Below are 18378 nucleotides of genomic sequence, written 5' to 3'. Positions count from 1 at the left end.
TTTATGTGTGGCTTTGAAGATGCCTTCATGTCTGCTTCATGTCCTACTCTGATTACTCCTGAGTGGGTGCAGCCTAGTACATCTAACAGGCTTTCTATCCCCTTGGTTGATTGCAATCTTAGGAGAATCTTTGGGTGGTTCTGTCCTTGAAATTTCTGTCTTTTCCACTGTTTAGCTTGTAGCTACCACTATCGCAGAGCTTCCAGCACCTTCCTGATTGCTGGAAGCTCTGCAGTTTCCACCTCCATGGTTTTTGGCAATGTCCTTAGGCATGGGACTTTTCACACTGTGTTACATGTGAAGTCAGCCTCTTCAGACAGTGCTCCAGAGCTTTTTGTCACCAAGGTCTGTCTCTCCCTAAGAACCTATGAACTACTGCCTAGGAGTTAGAGGACAGGACCCTAATTATGATTTCACAATTTGCATCAAAATATTATACATTTTTTTCTTTTTCTTTTTCTTTTTGAGACGGAGTCTCGCTCTGTCCCCCAGGCTGGAGTGCAGTGGCGCAATCTCGGCTCACTGCAAGCTCCGCCTCCCGGGTTCACGCCATTCTCCTGCCTCAGCCTCTCCGAGTAGCTGGGACTACAGGCGCCCGCCACCACGCCCGGCTAATTTTTTTGTATTTTTAGTAGAGACGGGGTTTCACGGTGGTCTCGATCTCCTGACCTCGTGATCCGCCCGCCTCGGCCTCCCAAAGTGCTGGGATTACAAGCGTGAGCCACCGTGCCCAGGCCATTTTTTTTCTTTAGGTGAATTAATTCTGAATTCTTTAAAGTGTTCCTCATGTAATATGATTCTAAGTTTCATTGTTTTGAGGGGAGTGGTAACAACTATATTTATTTTATTGTTAAAAAAGCTTTTACATCAACTTAAAATATGCTTTACAAAAATTGTATATATTTAAGCTGTACCTGATGATTTGATATATGTATACGTTGTGAAATGATAATCACAATCAAGCTAATTAACATATCTATCACTTCACATAGTTACCACCCCCACCACTTTTTTTGGGTGGGGAGCACACATTTTATTCTCAGAAAATGCCATGTATACGTTGCATAATTATTAACTATAGTTATGTTGTAAGCAGAATCTATTCTTCTTGCATAACTGAAACTTTGTACTCTTTGGTCAACATCTCCTTATTTCCACTAACTCCAGCCCATGGTTAAGCACCATTCTACTCTCTGTTTCTATAAGTTTGATCTTTTTAAGTTTCACATATAAATAATATCATGCAGTATATGTTTTTCTGTCTCTGGCTTATTTCACTTAAAATAATGTCTTCCAAGTTTATCCAAGTTGTCTGAAATGGCAAGGTTTCCTTGTAATTTAAGGCTGAATACTATTCAATTATATGTAAATGCCACAGTTTCTTTATCCATTCTTCTATTTATGGACACTTAACTTAAATCATTTCTATATTGTGCCTATTGTGCCTAGTGCTGCAATGAACATGGGCATACGGATATCTCTGATTTCATTTCCCTTGTATATATATATCCAGAAGTGAGATTGCTAGATCATATTGTTGCTCAATTTAATTTTTTTTGAGGAACCTCCACTCGGTTTTACATACCGATTGTACAAATTTACATTACCACCAACAGTGTACAAGTGTTTCCTTTTCTTTACAATCTCGCCAGTAGTTGTTATCTTTTAACTTTTTGATAATATCCATTTTGACAAGTGTGAGGTGAAATTTCATTATGGTTCTGATTTGCGCCTGATTGGTAATATTGAGCACCTTTTAACATATCTGTTGGACAGTTATATATCTTCTTTGGAAAAATATTTATTGGGTTATTTGAAGATGTTGTAACTGTTTTCCTTTTTTTACATGGAGTTGAGTTTAATACATACTTTGGATATTGACACCTTCTCAGATGAACGGTTTGCAAATATTTCCTCCATTCCATAGGTTACCTTTTTATATTACTGATTATTTTCTTTGTAGTACAGATGTTTCAATTTTATGTGGTACTACTATGTTATTTTAGCTTTTGTTTCCTGTTGTTTTGGTGTCATATCCAAATATACATTTCCAACACCAATGTAAAAAATCTCTTCTCCTGTTTTCTTCTAGTTTTATGGTTTCAGGTATTCCATTTAAGTGTTTAATCCATTTTGAGTTGTGTTTTGTGTATGGTGTAATTAAGGGTTTAAATTCATTCTTTTGCTCATGGATATCCAATTTTCCCCAAGAGTATTGAAGAAACTATACTTTCCACATTGTGTATTATTGGTAACTTTATCTAAGATGAAGTGACTGTACATAGGTGGATTTATTTCTGGGTTCTCTATTTTGTTCCATTGGTCTAAGTAACTGTTTTTATGTCAGTATCATACTGTTTTGATTACCATAGCTCTGTAATATAACTTAAAATTTGGACTTGTGATGCCTTCAACTTAGTTCTTCTTCTCAAGATTGCTTTAGCTATTCAGACTCTTTTGTGGTTCCACACAAATTTTGGGATTTAAAAAAAAAAACATTTCTGTGATCCATGTCATTGGGATTTTAATAGGAATTGCACTGAATCTATAGACTGTGTTGTGTAGTGTGAATATGTTAACAACATTAATTTTTCTAATCCATGAACAGAGTACACTTTTCCCTTTATTAGTGTTTTCTTCAATTTCTTTCATCAATAACATAGTTTTCATTGTTAAGATTTTTTACTTTCTTAATAAAATTTATTCCTAAATATTTTAATATTTATTTTTATTGTAAATGGGATTTCTGAATTTCTTTTTTCAGAAAATTCATTAATGTATAGGATTGCAAGTGATTTTTGCATGTGAATTTTTTATCTGTCTGCTTCACTGAATTTGAGTATTCTAACAGTTTTCTTGGTGGAGTCTTTAGTGTTTTCTTTATATAAGATAATGTTATCTCTATATAAGATAATGTTATCTGCAAATAGAGACAATTTTACATTTTTTTTCTGATTTGGATGCCTCTTATTTATTTTTCTTGCCTAATTGCTGTAGCTGGACTTTCAGCACTATATTGAATAGAAAGGGTGACAGTTGGTATTCTTGTCTTGTTCTTAATCTTAGAATAAAACGTTTTCATCTTTTTTTACATCTATTGAGATGATTGTATGATTTACAATTTTCATTTTATGTCATTGCACATTGACTGATTTGTGTATATTGAATCATCATTGCATTCCAGGAACAAACTCCATTTGATCATGATATATTACCCTTTTAATGTGCTGTTATATTTAGTTTGCTAGTATTTTGTTGAGAATTTTTCTGCATATGTTCATCTGGGATATTTGTCTGTAATTTTGTTTTCTTATAGTATCCATGGCTAGTTTTTGTATTAGGGTAATGCTTGTCTCAAAAAAATGAGTTTGTAAGTTTTCCTTTCTCTTCAGATTTTGGAGAACATTTGAAAAGGATTGTATTAAATGTTTGGTAGAATCCACCAGTGAAGCCATCTGGCCCTGCACTTTTTCTACCGAGAGATTTTTGATTATGAATTCAATTTCCTTACTTGGTATTGTTCTATTCAGATTTTATATTTTTTATGATTCTATCTTGGTAAATTGCATGTTTCTAGACATTTATTCATTTCTTCTAGGTTATCCAATTTGTTGACATATGATTGCTTATAGTAATCTCTTATGATCCTTTGTATTTATGTGGTATAGGTTGTAATATTGTCTCTTTAGATTATAATTTTATTCTTCTGAGTTATCTCTTTTTTTGTTAGTTTAGCTGAAACTTTCTCAATTTTGTTCATCTTTTGAAAAAAACTTAGCTTTATTGATCTTTCCTATTGTCTTTCTAGTCTCAATTTTATTTAATTCCACTTTAATATTTCTTATTTTCTTCCTTTTATTAACTTTGGGCTTAGTATGTTCTTCTTCTCTGGTTCCTTTAGGTGTAAAGTTAGGTTGTTTATTTGGATTCAAAATTTTTTCTCAAGGTAGGCACTTATGACTATAAACTTTCCTCTTAGAGTCCTTTTACTGCATTCTGTACATTTTGGTATGTTGCATTTCTGTCTTTATTGCCTCAAGGTATTTTTTTATTTCACTTTTTTTTTTTTGAGATGGAGTCTCGATCTTTTTGCCCAGGCTGGAGTGCAGTGGCAAAATCTTGTCTCACCGCAACCTCTGCCTCCTGGATTCAAGCAATTCTCCTGCCTCAGCCTTCTGAGTAGCTGGGACTACAGGCATGTGCTACCATGTGTGGCTAATTTTGTATTTTTAGTAGAGACAGGGTTTCTCCACGCTGATCAGGCTGGTCTTGAACTCCTGACCTCAGGTGATCCACCCGCCTCTGCCTCCTAAAGTGCTGTGATTACAGGCATGAGCTACCGTGCCCAGCTCATTTCACTTTTTATTTTCTTTTTGACCCATTGGTTGGTCAGAGTTGTGTTGTTTAACTTTCACATATTTGTGAATTTCCGAGTTTTCTTCTTGTTATTGATTTCAAGTTTTATACCATTGTGGCTGGAAAAACTACTTGATATGATTTGATCCTTCTTAAATTTGTTAAGACTTGATTTGTGGCCCAACCCAGGATCTATCCTGGAGAATATTCTGTGGGCACTTGAGTAGTATTTATACTCTGATAATGTTGGAAGGAATGTTCTGTATATGTCTGTTACTTCCATTTAGTGTGAAGTGAAGTTCAAATTCAATGTATCCTTATTGATTTTCTGTCTAAATGATTTATTAATGAAAGTGAAATACAGAAGTGCTCAACTATAATTGTATTGCTGTCCATTTCTTTCTTCATAACTGTTAATATTCATTTTATATATTTAGGTCATCTGGTGTTTATTGAATATATATTTACAACTGTTATATTCTCTTAATGTAGTGACACATTTGTAGTTATATAATGCCCTTCTTTGCCGCCTACCATTTTTTACTTACAATCTTTATTGTCTGATATAAGTATAGCTATCTTTGCTCTCTATGGTTTTGTTTTAGTAAAATATTTTGCGTAGCTTTTACTTTCAGCCTATGTGCCTCCTTAAAGGTAAAACAAGTCCCTTGTGGGTCATACGTTTTCCATTATTTCATTATTTCAAGACCCTTGTGGGTCTTGTTTTTCATTATTTTAATCCATTGAACCATTCTATATCTTCTAATTGGAGAATTTAGACTATATTTAAAGTAATTATTGATAGGAAAATATTGTCATTTTATTGTGTTTTAACTGTTTTGTGGTTCCTTTGATTCTTCCTCTCTTACTGTCTTTGTGATTTTCTAATTTTCTATAGAGGTATGCTTTTTATTGATTTTTAATGTTTTGTGAAAACATAGTAGATGCATGTATTTATGGGTTACATGAGATGTTTTGATAGAGGCGTGCAATGTATAATAATCACGTCAGGGTATATAAAGTATCCATCACCACAAACATTTGTCCTTTGTGTTATAAACAATCCAATTATACTATTTTAGTTATTTCAAAATGTACAATTAAATTACTTTGGACTATAGTCATCCTCTTTCGCTAGCAAATACTAGGTTTTATTAATTTTTTCCATTTTTTAGTACCTATTAGCAATCCCCACTTCCCTTCAAATGCGTCTGTCCCACTACTCTTCTCAGCCTCTGGTAACCGTTCTTCTACTCTCCGTCTCCAAGAGTTCAATTGTTTTAATTTTTAGCTCCAAAATATAAGGGAGAATATGTGAAGTTTGTCTTTCTGTATCTGGCTTATTTCTTTTAACATAATAACTTCCAGTTCCACTTACGTTGTTGCAAATGACAGGACCGCGTTCTTTTCTACGGCTGAATAGTACCCCATTGTGAACATGTACTACATTGTTTTTATCCATTTGTATGTTGATAGACACTTAGGTTGCTTCCAAATGTTGGCTATTGTGAATAGTGATGCAGTAAATATGAGAGTGCAGATGTTTCTTTCTTTCTTTTTTTTTTTTGAGACGGAGTCTGGCTCTGTCGCCCAGGCTGGAGTGCAGTGGCGCAATCTCGGCTCACTGCAAGCTCCGCCTCCCGGGTTCACGCCACTCTCCTGCCTCAGCCTCTCCGAGTAGCCGGGACTACAGGCGCCGGCCACCACGACCGGCTAATTTTTTTTTTTTTGTATTTTTTTTTTTTTTAGTAGAGACGGGGTTTCACCGTGGTCTCGATCTCCTGACCTCGTGATCTGCCCGCCTCGGCCTCCCAAAGTGCTGGGATTACAGGCGTGAGCCACTGCGCCCAGCCTCAGATGTTTCTTTAATATACTGATTTTCTTACTTCGGGTATATATGTAGGAGTGGGATCGCTGGATCATATAGTAGCTCTATTTTTAGATTTTTGAGGAACCTCCAAACTGCTCTCCATAGTGGTTGTACTACTTCACATTCCAACCAACAATGTAAAAAGTTTCCCTTGTCTCCATATCCTCACCAGCATTTGTTATTGCCTGTCTTTTGGATAGAAGTCATTTTAACTGGGGTGAGGTGATATCTCATTGTAGTTTTGATTGCATTTCTGTGATGATCAGCAATGTCGAGCACCTTTTCATATGCCTGTTTGCCATTTGCATGCCTTCTTTTGAGAAATGTCTGTTCATATTTTTTGCCAATTTTTAAAATTGGATTTTTTTTCTGTTATAGAGTTGTTTGAGCTCTTTGTGTATTCTGGTTATTCATCCCTTATCAGATGGGCACATTGCAAGTATTCTCTCACCTTCTGTGGATTCTCTCCACTTTGTCGATTGTTTCCTTTGCTATGCAGAAGCTTTTTAACTTAATGTGATACCACTGGTCCACTGTTGCTTTGGTAACTTGTGCTTGTGGGGTATTACTCAAGAAATCTTTGCCCAGACAAATGTCCTGTAGAGTTTCTCCAAAGTTTTCTTGTAATAATTCCATAATTTGATTATTTAGACTTAAGCCTTTAATCCACTTTGATTTTTTTTGCATATGGTGAAAGAGAGGGTCTAGTTTCATTTTTCTGCATATGAATATTCAGTTTTTCTAGCATCATTTATTGAAGAGACTGTTCTTTACCCCATTGTATGTTCTTGGGACCTTTGTGAAAAATGAGTTCATGGCAGATGTATAAATTTATTTCTGAGTTCTCTATTCTGTCCCACTGGTCAATGTGTTTGTTTTTATGCCAGTATTATGCCATTTTGGTTTTTAAAACTTTGTAGTAAAATTTGAAGTCAGATAATATGATTCCTCCAGTTTTGTTCTTTTTGCTTTGGATAGTTTTGGTTATTCTGGATCTTTTATGGATTCCATATAAATTTTAGGATTGTTTTTCTCTATTTCTGTGAAGAACGTCACTGGTATTTTGATAGGGTTTACATTCAATCTGTAGATTGCTTTGGGTCTTATGGACGTTTTAACAGCATTTATTCTGCCACTCCATGAACATGAAATATATTTCCACTTTTTGGTGTCCTCATCAATTTCTTGCATAAATCATTTTTGAATTTTTATTATAAAGATCTCTCATTTCTTTGGTTAACTTATTTTCTAGGTATTTTATTTTATTGTAGCTATTATAAATGAGATTACTTTCTATTTCTTTATCAGATTGTTAGCTGTTGGCATATAGAAATGCTACTGATATTTGTATGCTGATTTTCGATCCTACAACTTTACTAAATTTGTTTTTCAGGTTGAATAGTTTTTTAGTAAAGCCTTTATTTTTTTCAAAATATAAGACAATATCATCTGCAAACAAGGAAAATTTGACTTATCCATTTCCAATCTGGATGCCCTTTATTTTTTTCTCTTTACTGATTGCTTAGGTTAGGACTTCCAGTACTATGTTTAATAACAGCAGTAAAAGTGGGCAGCATTGTTGTGTTCTAGATCTTAGAGGAAAAGTGTTCAGTTTTTTGCCATTCATTTTCATACTGGCAATGGGTCTGTCATATATGGCTTTTATTATATTGAGGTATATTCCTTCTATATCCAGTTTTAGTTTTTTGAGGGTTTTTATATTATGAAGGGATGTGGAATTTTATTAAATTATTTCTCAGTATCAATTGAAATGATTGTATGGGTTTTTTTTCCTTCATTCTGTTGACATAATGTATTACATTGACTTATTTGTGTATTTTGAAACATCTTGCATCCATGGGATGAATTCCACTTGGTCATGATGAATTATCTTTTACATGTGTTGTTGAATTCAGTTTGATAGTATTTTGTTGAGGATATTTGCATGAGTATTCATCAGTGATATTGGTCTGCAGTTTTCTGTTTTTGATGCATCTATCTGGTTTTGGTATCAAGGTAATTCTGAGTTTGTAGAATGAGTTTGAAAGTATTCCCTTCTCCACTATTTTTCAGAATAGTTTAAGTACAACTAGTGTTAGTTCTTTAAATATTTGGTAGAATTCAGTAATGAAGCCATCAGGTCCCAGCCTTTTCATTACTGGCAGACTTTGTATTATGCTTTGATCTCATTACTTATTATTGGTCAGTTCAGGTTTTAAATTTCATCATGACTCAATCTTGGTAGGTTGTATGTATCTAGAAATTTATCCGTTACTTTCAGATTTCCTAATTAATTGGCATATAGTTGCTCACAGTGACCTTTAATGATTCTTTGAATTTCTGCAGCATCAGTCATCACGTCTTTTTTATCTCTGATTTTATTTATTTGTGTCGTCTCCCTTTTTGTCTTCATGAGCATGGCTAAAAGTTTGCTAATTTTGTTTATTATATTGATAAACTAACTTTTTGTTTCATTGATTTTTTATTTTTAAAATATAAATGTTATTTATTTCTGCTCCGATCTTTTTTTTAAATTATTATTATACTTTAAGTTTTAGGGTACATGTGCACAACGTGCAGGTTTGTTACATATGTATCCATGTGCCATGTTGGTGTGCTGCACCCATTAACTCGTCATTTAGCATTAGGTATATCTCCTAATGCTGTCCCTCCCCCCTCTCCCCCACCCCACAACAGTCCCCGGAGTGTGATGTTCCCCTTCCTGTGTCCATGTGTTCTCATTGTTCAATTTCCACCTATGAGTGAGAACATGCGGTGTTTGGTTTTTTGTCCTTGCAATAGTTTGCTGATAATGATGGTTTCCAGCTTCATCCATGTCCCTACAAAGGACATGAACTCATCATTTTTTATGGCTGCATAGTATTCCATGGTGTATATGTGCCACATTTTCTTAATCCAGTCTATCATTGTTGGACATTTGGGTTGGTTCTACTCTTAAGCAATACATAGTCATGTCACTAGGTTCCCCTGCAAATCATGAGCTCAGAGATGTACGCTCTGTCTTTGTAGGTCAAAGAAGAATTGACCATCTTTGGGAGGTTACTGTTTGTTGGAAGTGAGATGCCTTAGTCCGAATTCCTTGGATGACAGAGGGGCTCCTCACAACCTCTTTCAAGTTCAAATTTGAGTGAATCTGGCAGATACTGTCTTCCTACTACTACCTTAAGAAATTGTGTTTTCATCTCAAATCAGCCCCAGGGTTTTGAAGGAGCTGTGATCCAGCAGATATAAAACTGGTCTGGATAAGTGATGCAGTGAAGTTTGCAGTGAAAGAGACTGCTGTAGTTTCCCTCCTGAACTTCCAGAGCTTTCTGGCAGAGATGACTGTTCTCTAATGTGACTGTCATTACCCATGGCTTGCTGTGGCAGAAACCCACATTTCTAGAAATGCTTTTACAAGGCCCATAAGTTGCAAAGGCAGCTGTGTTTAAGTAGCAGGAATCAATATTTTGAGACACTGACTAGCCCCATCACATTCTAACCTTGACCACATATTCTAGAGGAAGCAAGAAATACACTGTGAGTATGAGTGACATTTCTTGTGACATCTAAATATCTTGCTTTCTGCTTTTAGCTCCCACGTCGCATCTCACTTGTCTTTATAAAATTGTATACTTTGAGTAAACTTGGTTTTGTAATTCATACATTAGCTAGAGTCTTCAACAGATCTCCATTCATATTCATGGAAATAACACTGATCTAGTGATAACTGGAGCCCGCAGACTAGAAATGTCACTCTAATTACTTAATATGAACCAAGAGAGGTCATTTTGATAGCCACGATCTTTCTCCTTCTCTGAGTTCTATGAACTTAAGGCAAACATGTGCACACAAAGTGGGGAACAGCAGACACTGGGGCCTACCAGAGGGTAGGAGTATGGTGGGAGTAGGGAGAGGAGCAGGAAAAAATTATTGGGTACTAGGCTTAGTACCTGCGTCACAACATTGTCTGTACAACAAATCCCCAAGTTTACCTGTATCACAAACCTGTGCATGTACCCCTGAACCTAAAATAAATTTGTTTTAAAAAAGGATCAGCATGATGTTTGAAAAGAACATTGAAATGAAGATGGCAGACTGGTACTGGAACCAGCTTTATCTCCAATAGCTGCCTTATCTTTTCCTCTGGGTTCAGTTTCTTCATTGGTAAAATAAGGTGGTTGAGCTCAAACTCTCAGTGGTTTCTCAGGCCCAGTACTTAATGAATCTATTATTAATGTATCTATTATCATTGTTTATGGATCCATTATTCTAGCCCCATTTCAGGGTTTTGTTATTTATTAGCTAATTTGATTTTAACTTTTATCAACTCAAATATAAATATGAGATACAGTGTATTTGACAAATTGCTGTCTAAAACTTTCTCTCTGAAGAATAGTTCACCTCTTTTTAAGTAGTGTTTTCTTTCTTACTATATATTATTTAAGTGCCTGCCACACTGTTTGCTCTCAAATGCTCATGTCACTTGGTTCCCTTTTTGTACCTGTTCTCTAAAAGTATCTTAGGCTCTAAAATGTTTTCAGTTGTCTGTCTTCAAAAACTTTGTATAAGCATTCCGTTTTCTCCACAGCCTTGCCAGCATCTGTTATTTTTTTACTTTTTAATAATAGCCATCTGACTGGTGTGAGATGGTATCTCATTGTGGTTTTTATCTGCATTTCTCTAATGATCACTGAAGTTGAGTTTTTTTTTTCATATATTTGTTGGCCACATGTATGTCTTCTTTTGAAAAGTGTCTGTTCATGTCATTTGCCCAATTTTTAATGGGGTTATTTTTTTCTTGTAACTTTGTTTATATTTCTTATAGATGTGGATATTAGACCTTTGTCAGATATAGTTTGTAAAAATTTTCTCCAATTCTGTGGGTTGGCTGTTTACTCTCTTGATAGTTTCTTTTGCTATGCAGAAGCTCTTTAGTTTTATTAGATCTCATTTGTCGATTTTTGCTTTTGGTGTCTTTGTCATGAAATATTTAATTGTTCCTATGTCCCAAATGGTATTGCCTGGTTGTCTTCCAGAGTTTTTATAGTTTTTGGTTTTATGTTTGAGTCTTTAATACATCTTGAGTTAATTTTTGTATATGGTGTAAGGAAGAGGTCCAGTTTCAATCTTCTGCATATGGCTAGCAAGTTATCCCAGCACCATTTATTGAATAGGAATCCTTTCCCCATTGCTTTTGTCAACTTCATCAAAGATGAGATTATTGTAGGTATGCAGCCATATTTCTGGGCTCTCTGTTCTGTTCCATTGGTCTATGCATCTGTTTTCGAATCAGTGAAGTGTAAATTAGTGCAACCTTTGTGGAAAACAGTGTGGCAATTCCTCAGAGATGTAAGAATAGAGCTACCATTTAACCCAGCAATCCCATTACCCAAAGGAATATAAGTTGTTCAACCGTAAAGGCATATGCATGCATATGTTCATTGCAGCACTATTCACAATAGCAAAGACATAGATTCAACCTAAATGCCATCAATGGGAGAATGGATAAAGAAAATGTGGTACATATACTCCATGAAATACAATGCAGCCATAAAAAAAGAATGAGATCATATCCTTTGCAGCAACCTGAATGGAGCTGGAGGCCATTATCCTAAGCAAACTAACACAGGAATAGAAAACCAATACTTATGAGTGGAAATATAAATACTCCTTTGCAGAAATATGGATGGAGCTGGAGGCTATTATCCTTAGCAAACTAATGCAGGAACAGAAAACTACATACCATATGTTCTCACTTGTAAGTGGGAGCTAAATGACGCAGACACAGAGGGGAACAACAGACAATGGAGCTTATCAAAGGATGGAGGATGGGACGAGGGAGAGGATCAGGAAAAATAAGTAATGGGTTCTAAGCTTAATACCTGGATGATGAAATAATCAATATAACAAACCTCCATGACACAAGTTTACCTATATAACAAACCTGCAGAGGTACCCCTGAACTTAAAAGTTAAATAAAAGAAAAAATAACTTTAAAATGTGCAGAACCTTTGAGACAGATCTTTCAGCTCTCATAACTATCATAAGGAAATGATTATGCATTTATTATAAAATCTTCATGGTAACATTACTGTGTATATAAAAATGGATAAAGAAAATGTGGTAAACCTACACAATGGAATATTATTCAGCCATAAAAATAGTAAGGTCCTGTCATTGGCAGCAACATGGATGAAACTGGAAGTCATTATGCTAGATGATATAGGCCAGGCACAGAAAGATAAATATAAGTTCTCACTTATAAATGGGAGATAAAAAAGTTGATTTCATGGAGATAGAGAGTGGAATGCTGGTTACCATAGGGTGGAAAGCATAGTGGGGCAGGGGATGTAAAGAGACGTTGGCTCATGGATACAAAAATGCAGTTAGATAGAAGGAATAAGTTCTATAATTAACATTAATTTATAGTATATTTCTAGGGCAACTATAGTTAACATTAATTTAGAATATTTTTCCAAATAGTCAGAAGAGAGGATTTGCAATGTTTTCAACACAAAGAAATGAAAAATGTTTGAGGTAGTGGATATCTAAATTACCCTGTTTTAGTTACTACACATTGTATGCAATCAAAATATCACATGTATGGTATAAATATGTACAACTATCGTATATCAATAAAAATAAAATATAAAAGCTACACAAATTTAAAAAAAGAAGCAGTTTAAATATTCTACAATTTGCACTTACTTTCTTAAATTATAGAATATCCTAGGATGTAATACTGCACAATGAATGAAATGATGTTTGAGAAAACTGTTTAAGGATGTGGAAAATGCTCATTCTTCTAAGTGAAAAAAATGCAGGTTAAAATACACTTTGTGTAATGATCCTGTTAAAACTAGGATGTAGTAAGTTAATCATCATAGTATCGTTTCACTTCTTTCTCCCAAAGAGGTGTAAGGAATGAGGTGAATCATTTTACTTTGCTAATCCAAACTTAAAAAAAAGAAAAAGAAAAAGAAAAAGTATGATGTTTTGTTTGACCAGTGGAACGTCTGTGGGTTGCTTGTCTTCTTTAAACTTAGTTTCCTCACAATAATTTTATTTAATGTTCATTTGACTTTTTCCAGTATGGATATAAGCCACAAATACTGTGTTACTGACTGACGTGGACTCAGTGTAGCTAAATAAAATCAAAAGAAAATATACACATATTTCAAGGGAAAAGGTCAGTGCACAATATACATAAATGTACTTAGTTCAGTGCCTCCTCTGTTTGGCTAATGGTTGCTCTATTTTCCAAGTCTCATTCCAGATGTGTTGCTACTCACCATGTCTTTTCTTGTCTTTATCAGAGCCTAGACTCAAACCTAATATAAATTATCTTGGGAAAAATCAAATATATGTGATATTTTCTGTACATTTTAACATTTTAATCACACAGCTTAAATTTTAAAAATACAATATCTAGTATCATAGTGAAGATTTAATTACATGCACTTTTCTATGCATAGTTAATATCACTAATATAAGCATTTAGTCATAAGTGGCTTATATTCTAACCATTATATTTGAAAGCATTATTCAGAGTAGCATGAACACCTGTTTCTTTCAAAAGGTAATAGAATTTGAAGATGGAAATTTTAATACTTCTCATCCATAGCTGTAAGTCTACTCCTTCACTGTGCTTTATACTCTCACAATAACACAATCACGCTATCTCAACTTCAGCATCTGGGTCTTTTGTGTTTCTGTGAAGTATGCAAGTAAGTTCATTTGCAAGTGCACATGGATCTGGCAAAGATACAGTGCTCAGCAAAACTATTTCTCTCCTGATCTTTACTGCTTAATGACTGTGTAAATACTTGACCGTTTTTGGACTGTTATCATAGTGAACTTAAATTTCCTCATATTTTCCTCCCTATAATTCTTAACAAGTGCAATGGTAACATTGATATGGTAACATACTATTATGTTCCAAGCCATGAATCAAGCATTTTATCTTTGTAGTCCTATTACTTATTCCTCTTAAAAATAATTTCATCCATCAAAGGAACTAAGCTACTTTCTCTATGTTACGTGATCCTTCAAATAAAATCATTTGGTCCAATCAGTATAGCAGAACAATTTAAACATACCTGGATCTCCCTTCCCTGAGAATGATTTATTCAGCCCAGATTGTTGGATTATTACCTAGACTCTCAATTCACCTTGATATAATGATTTTCATATTTTCCACCTAATTTTTTTTTTTATTATACTTTAGGTTTTAGGGTACATGTGCACAATGTGCAGGTTTGTTACATATGTATCCATGTGCCATGTTGATTTCCTGCACCCATTAGCTCGTCATTTAGCATTAGGTATATCTCCTAATGCTGTCCCCGCCCCCCCACCCCCCACCCCACAACAGTACCCGGAATGTGATGTTCCCCTTCCTGTGTCCATGAGTTCTCATTGTTCAATTCCCACCTATGAGTGAGAACATGCGGTGTTTGGTTTTTTGTCCTTGCAATAGTTTACTGAGAATGATGTTTTCCAGTTTCATCCATGTCCCTACAAAGGACACGAACTCATCATTTTTTATGGCTGCATAGTATTCCATGGTTTTCCACCTAATTTTTATAAAATTCATTTTATTTTACTTTAAGAACTTTTTTATTTTTAATTTTTGTGGGTACACAGTAGGTGCATGTATTAATGTGGCACATGAGATGCTTTGTTACATACATGCAATATGCAATAATCACATCATGGAAAATGGCATATATATCTCCTCAAGAACTTATTCTTTGTGTCATAAACAATCCAATTATACTTTTTTAGTTATTTTAAAATGTATACTTATTATTATTTTAGATTCAGGGGTACATGTGCAGGTTTGCTATGTAGGTAAATTGCACGACACGGGGATTTGGTGTACAAATTATTTCATCACCCAGGTAATAAGCATAGTACCTGGTAGGGTAGTTTTTCTATCTTTACCCTCCTCCCACCCTCCATCCTCAAGTAGACCCTAAGGTCTGTTGTTCCATTCTTTGTGTCCGTATGTACTTAATGTTGAGCTTCCACTTCGAAGTGAGTATTTGTATTTCCACTTGTAAGCATTTGGTTTTCTGTTCCTGCATTTGTTTGCTTAGGATAATGGCCTCCAGCTCCATTCAGGTTGCTGCAAAGGACATGATCTCATTCCTTTTTATGGCTGCATAGTATTCCATGGTATATATGTACCATATTTTCTTTATCTATTGTACCACTAATGGGAGATTAGGTTGATTTCATGTCTTTGCTATTTTGAACACTGCGGTGAAGAACACGTGCATGCATGTGTCATTATGGTAGGACAATTTATATTCCTTTGGGTATATACCCAATAATGGGATTTCTGGTCAAATGGTGACTCTGTTTTAACTTTGAGAAATCGCCAAAGTGCTTTTCACATTCGCTGAACTAGTTTACATTCCCACCAGCAGTGGATAAGCTCTATATTTATCCTGTTGTGCTATAAAATAAATACTAGGTTGTATTCATTCGTTTCTTTTGTTTTCATTTTTTATTGAGTTTCATTCAGCAAACATAGCCAAATAAATGTCTTGCAGGAGGGCCTCCAATGGCTGCCATCTTCTACAGCAATAGCCAGCCACCCACTGACACCATTCAGAAAGTGTCCATTGGTTGGGCTTTCTTCCAGCGCCTCACAAAAGTAGTGGCTTCTTTTGTGAGGACTGCAGTGGTCCCTTTTCTCACACCTGTACCTGCCAAATCTAGTCCCCTTCTTTTTGGGCACCGTGAATGGGCCAAGAAAATCTACCTTGCTCTTGCCTATAATGCTGAGATCAATGTGGCTTCCAGAGCCCAGGGTGTTGAAGAAGCCAGCTGCAGTGGCTTCACTTACCATATTCTTTGCTTCCCCTTCCCCCATATCTGGCCTAGAATATCTTCAAATACAGCCTTTGCTGCTGAGGATCCATGGTGATGAGGCAAGTTATCAGTTGATTCATGAGGATAGATGCTGTAGAGGTGAGGCCTGGTAAAAACTCCCAATCTCCTTAAAACTAGGGCTGCACCAATGTAACCTTGATACTTTAAAAGCATTTGCTTCAGCATCTGATTGGCCATGATAACTCAGGAAGATGGCCACTAGAGATGGAGTGGTGCTTCAAATTGGAAGAAATAAAACAATATGCTCCTGAATGACCAGTGGGTCAGTGAAGAAATTAAGAAGGAAATTGAAAAATTCCTTAAAACAAATGATAAGTGAAAAACAACCTACCAAAACCTATGGGATATAGCAAAAGCAGAACAAAGAAGGAAGTTTATAACTATAAATGCTTCCATCAAAAAGAAAAAAAAATCTTCAAATAAGCAACCTAATGATTAATCTTAAAGAACTGGAAAGGCAAGAGCAAGCCAAAACCAAAATTAGCAAAAGAATAGAAATAATAAAGAGTAGAGCAGAAATAAATGAAATTGAAATGAAGAAAACAATACAAAAAATGAATGAAACAAAAAGTTGATCTTTTTGAAAATCAAAATCAACAAAACTTTAGCCAGATTAACAAACAAAAGACTGAAATAATTCAAATTAGAGATGAAAAAGGGGACATTATAACTGATACTACAGACATTCAAAGGATCATTAATGGCTACTATGAGCAACTATATGCTAATAAATTGGAAAATCTAGAAGAAATGAATAAATTCCTAGACACAACCTATCAAGATTGAACCAGAGAACGGGAGAAAATATATGCAAAGTGCCCATCTGACAAGGGATTAAAAACCAGAATATACAAGCCAGGTACAGAAAGACAAACTTCTAATATTCTTATATATGTGTATATATGTATCTATCTATAGCAAATTACATAAGACATCATACTATTGCTTGTATAGTCAATATTCAGTGTATACTTATTTACATATGCCAACTTATTTGCCAGTCTACTTCTTTATTTTTTCCTTTAATTTAGTGCTTTCCTCCTGGATTCTTTTATTTGAAGAACTGCTATTAATATTTATTTATTAGAAGTTCTTAGGTAACAGATTCTCTCATTTTTGTTTGTCGTAAGATGTCTTTATTTCATCTTTATTTAAATGATTTACTTTATCTCATATAGACATTTGGGTTGATATTATCTTCTTTCATCAATTGAAAGATGTTTTTCCATTTTTCTCTGGCTTCCATGTTTCTTTTACGAAGAAATCTATCAGTTCCCTTTAAACTAAAGGACAGTGTCTCATCCCAGCTGCTTCTAAGACTCTCTGTTTTTAATTTTTATTGTCACATGTTGATGTGTTTAGGTCTTTTTCATTGTTGTTTATTCTGCTTGTGGTTCACAGTGTATTTTTTTTCTGTGGCTTGTTGTCTTTTATCAGGTTTTAAAAGTTCTTGGTAATTCTTTCTTCAAATATTTCACCTTTCTCATTCTCTTGTTTGCCTATCTACTTGGACTTCAATTATATATATAATTATATATATGTAATTGAAATATATATATATGAGATTTCACTGCATCTCACACATCTCTAATATTCTTTCTTGTATTTTTTCATTTTTCCTATTTGCATTCTTAATTTTAGTATTTTTATTTATTTAACTTCCAGCACACTCTGTAGTCTTCTGTGTTTAATCTGATTTTAAACTCATCTAATGAATTTTTAATTTCAAAATTTTTTAGTTCTACAATTTTCATTTACTTCTCTTTATGGATTCTAATTGGTGAAATTTGCTATCCTTTTATCTATTTATTACACCTTTTCTTCTACTGTCTTGAGCATACTGGTCATGGTTATTATAATGTTACTGTTATTCACTTTCATACTCTGGATAGACTCTGATTATATTCCAATTATTTATCATTTTGTTCTTTATTTTGAAAATATTTTTTCACTCTTCTGGTGTTTCTTATGATTTTTATTAAATTATGGATATTGTTTATTAAGAATTATAGGTTGTATAGGCTCCAGTTCACGTTACTTCCTGCAAAGAAAGTTCACACACCTCACTACAAGGTGGACATAGAAGTAAATCCCCTTAATGCAGTGTTTCTCGTTGTAAAAAATTTACCTTTTAGGGGAAATTTGGCAATATGTAGAAATATTTTTGGTTGTTACAACTAAGAAAATGCTCCTGGCACCTAGTAAGTAGAGGTCAGGAATGCTACTAAACAACCTACGATGCACGG

The 18378-nt window shown here is 34.5% G+C and overlaps 1 pseudogene; it reads right to left on the bottom strand.

The window, feature by feature from the left end:
• Positions 1-15847: 15847 nt before the first annotated feature.
• LOC116484684 (proteasome subunit beta type-7-like) lies at positions 15848-16359 on the bottom strand (annotated as a pseudogene).
• Positions 16360-18378: the final 2019 nt, after the last annotated feature.

Source organism: Hylobates moloch, unplaced genomic scaffold, assembly GCF_009828535.3.
Source record: "Hylobates moloch isolate HMO894 unplaced genomic scaffold, HMol_V3 SCAFFOLD_16, whole genome shotgun sequence".
Classification (NCBI taxonomy): Eukaryota; Metazoa; Chordata; class Mammalia; order Primates; family Hylobatidae; genus Hylobates; species Hylobates moloch.
Note: the sequence above shows the minus strand (reverse complement) of the source record. Positions and strands in the feature narration are given on the sequence as shown.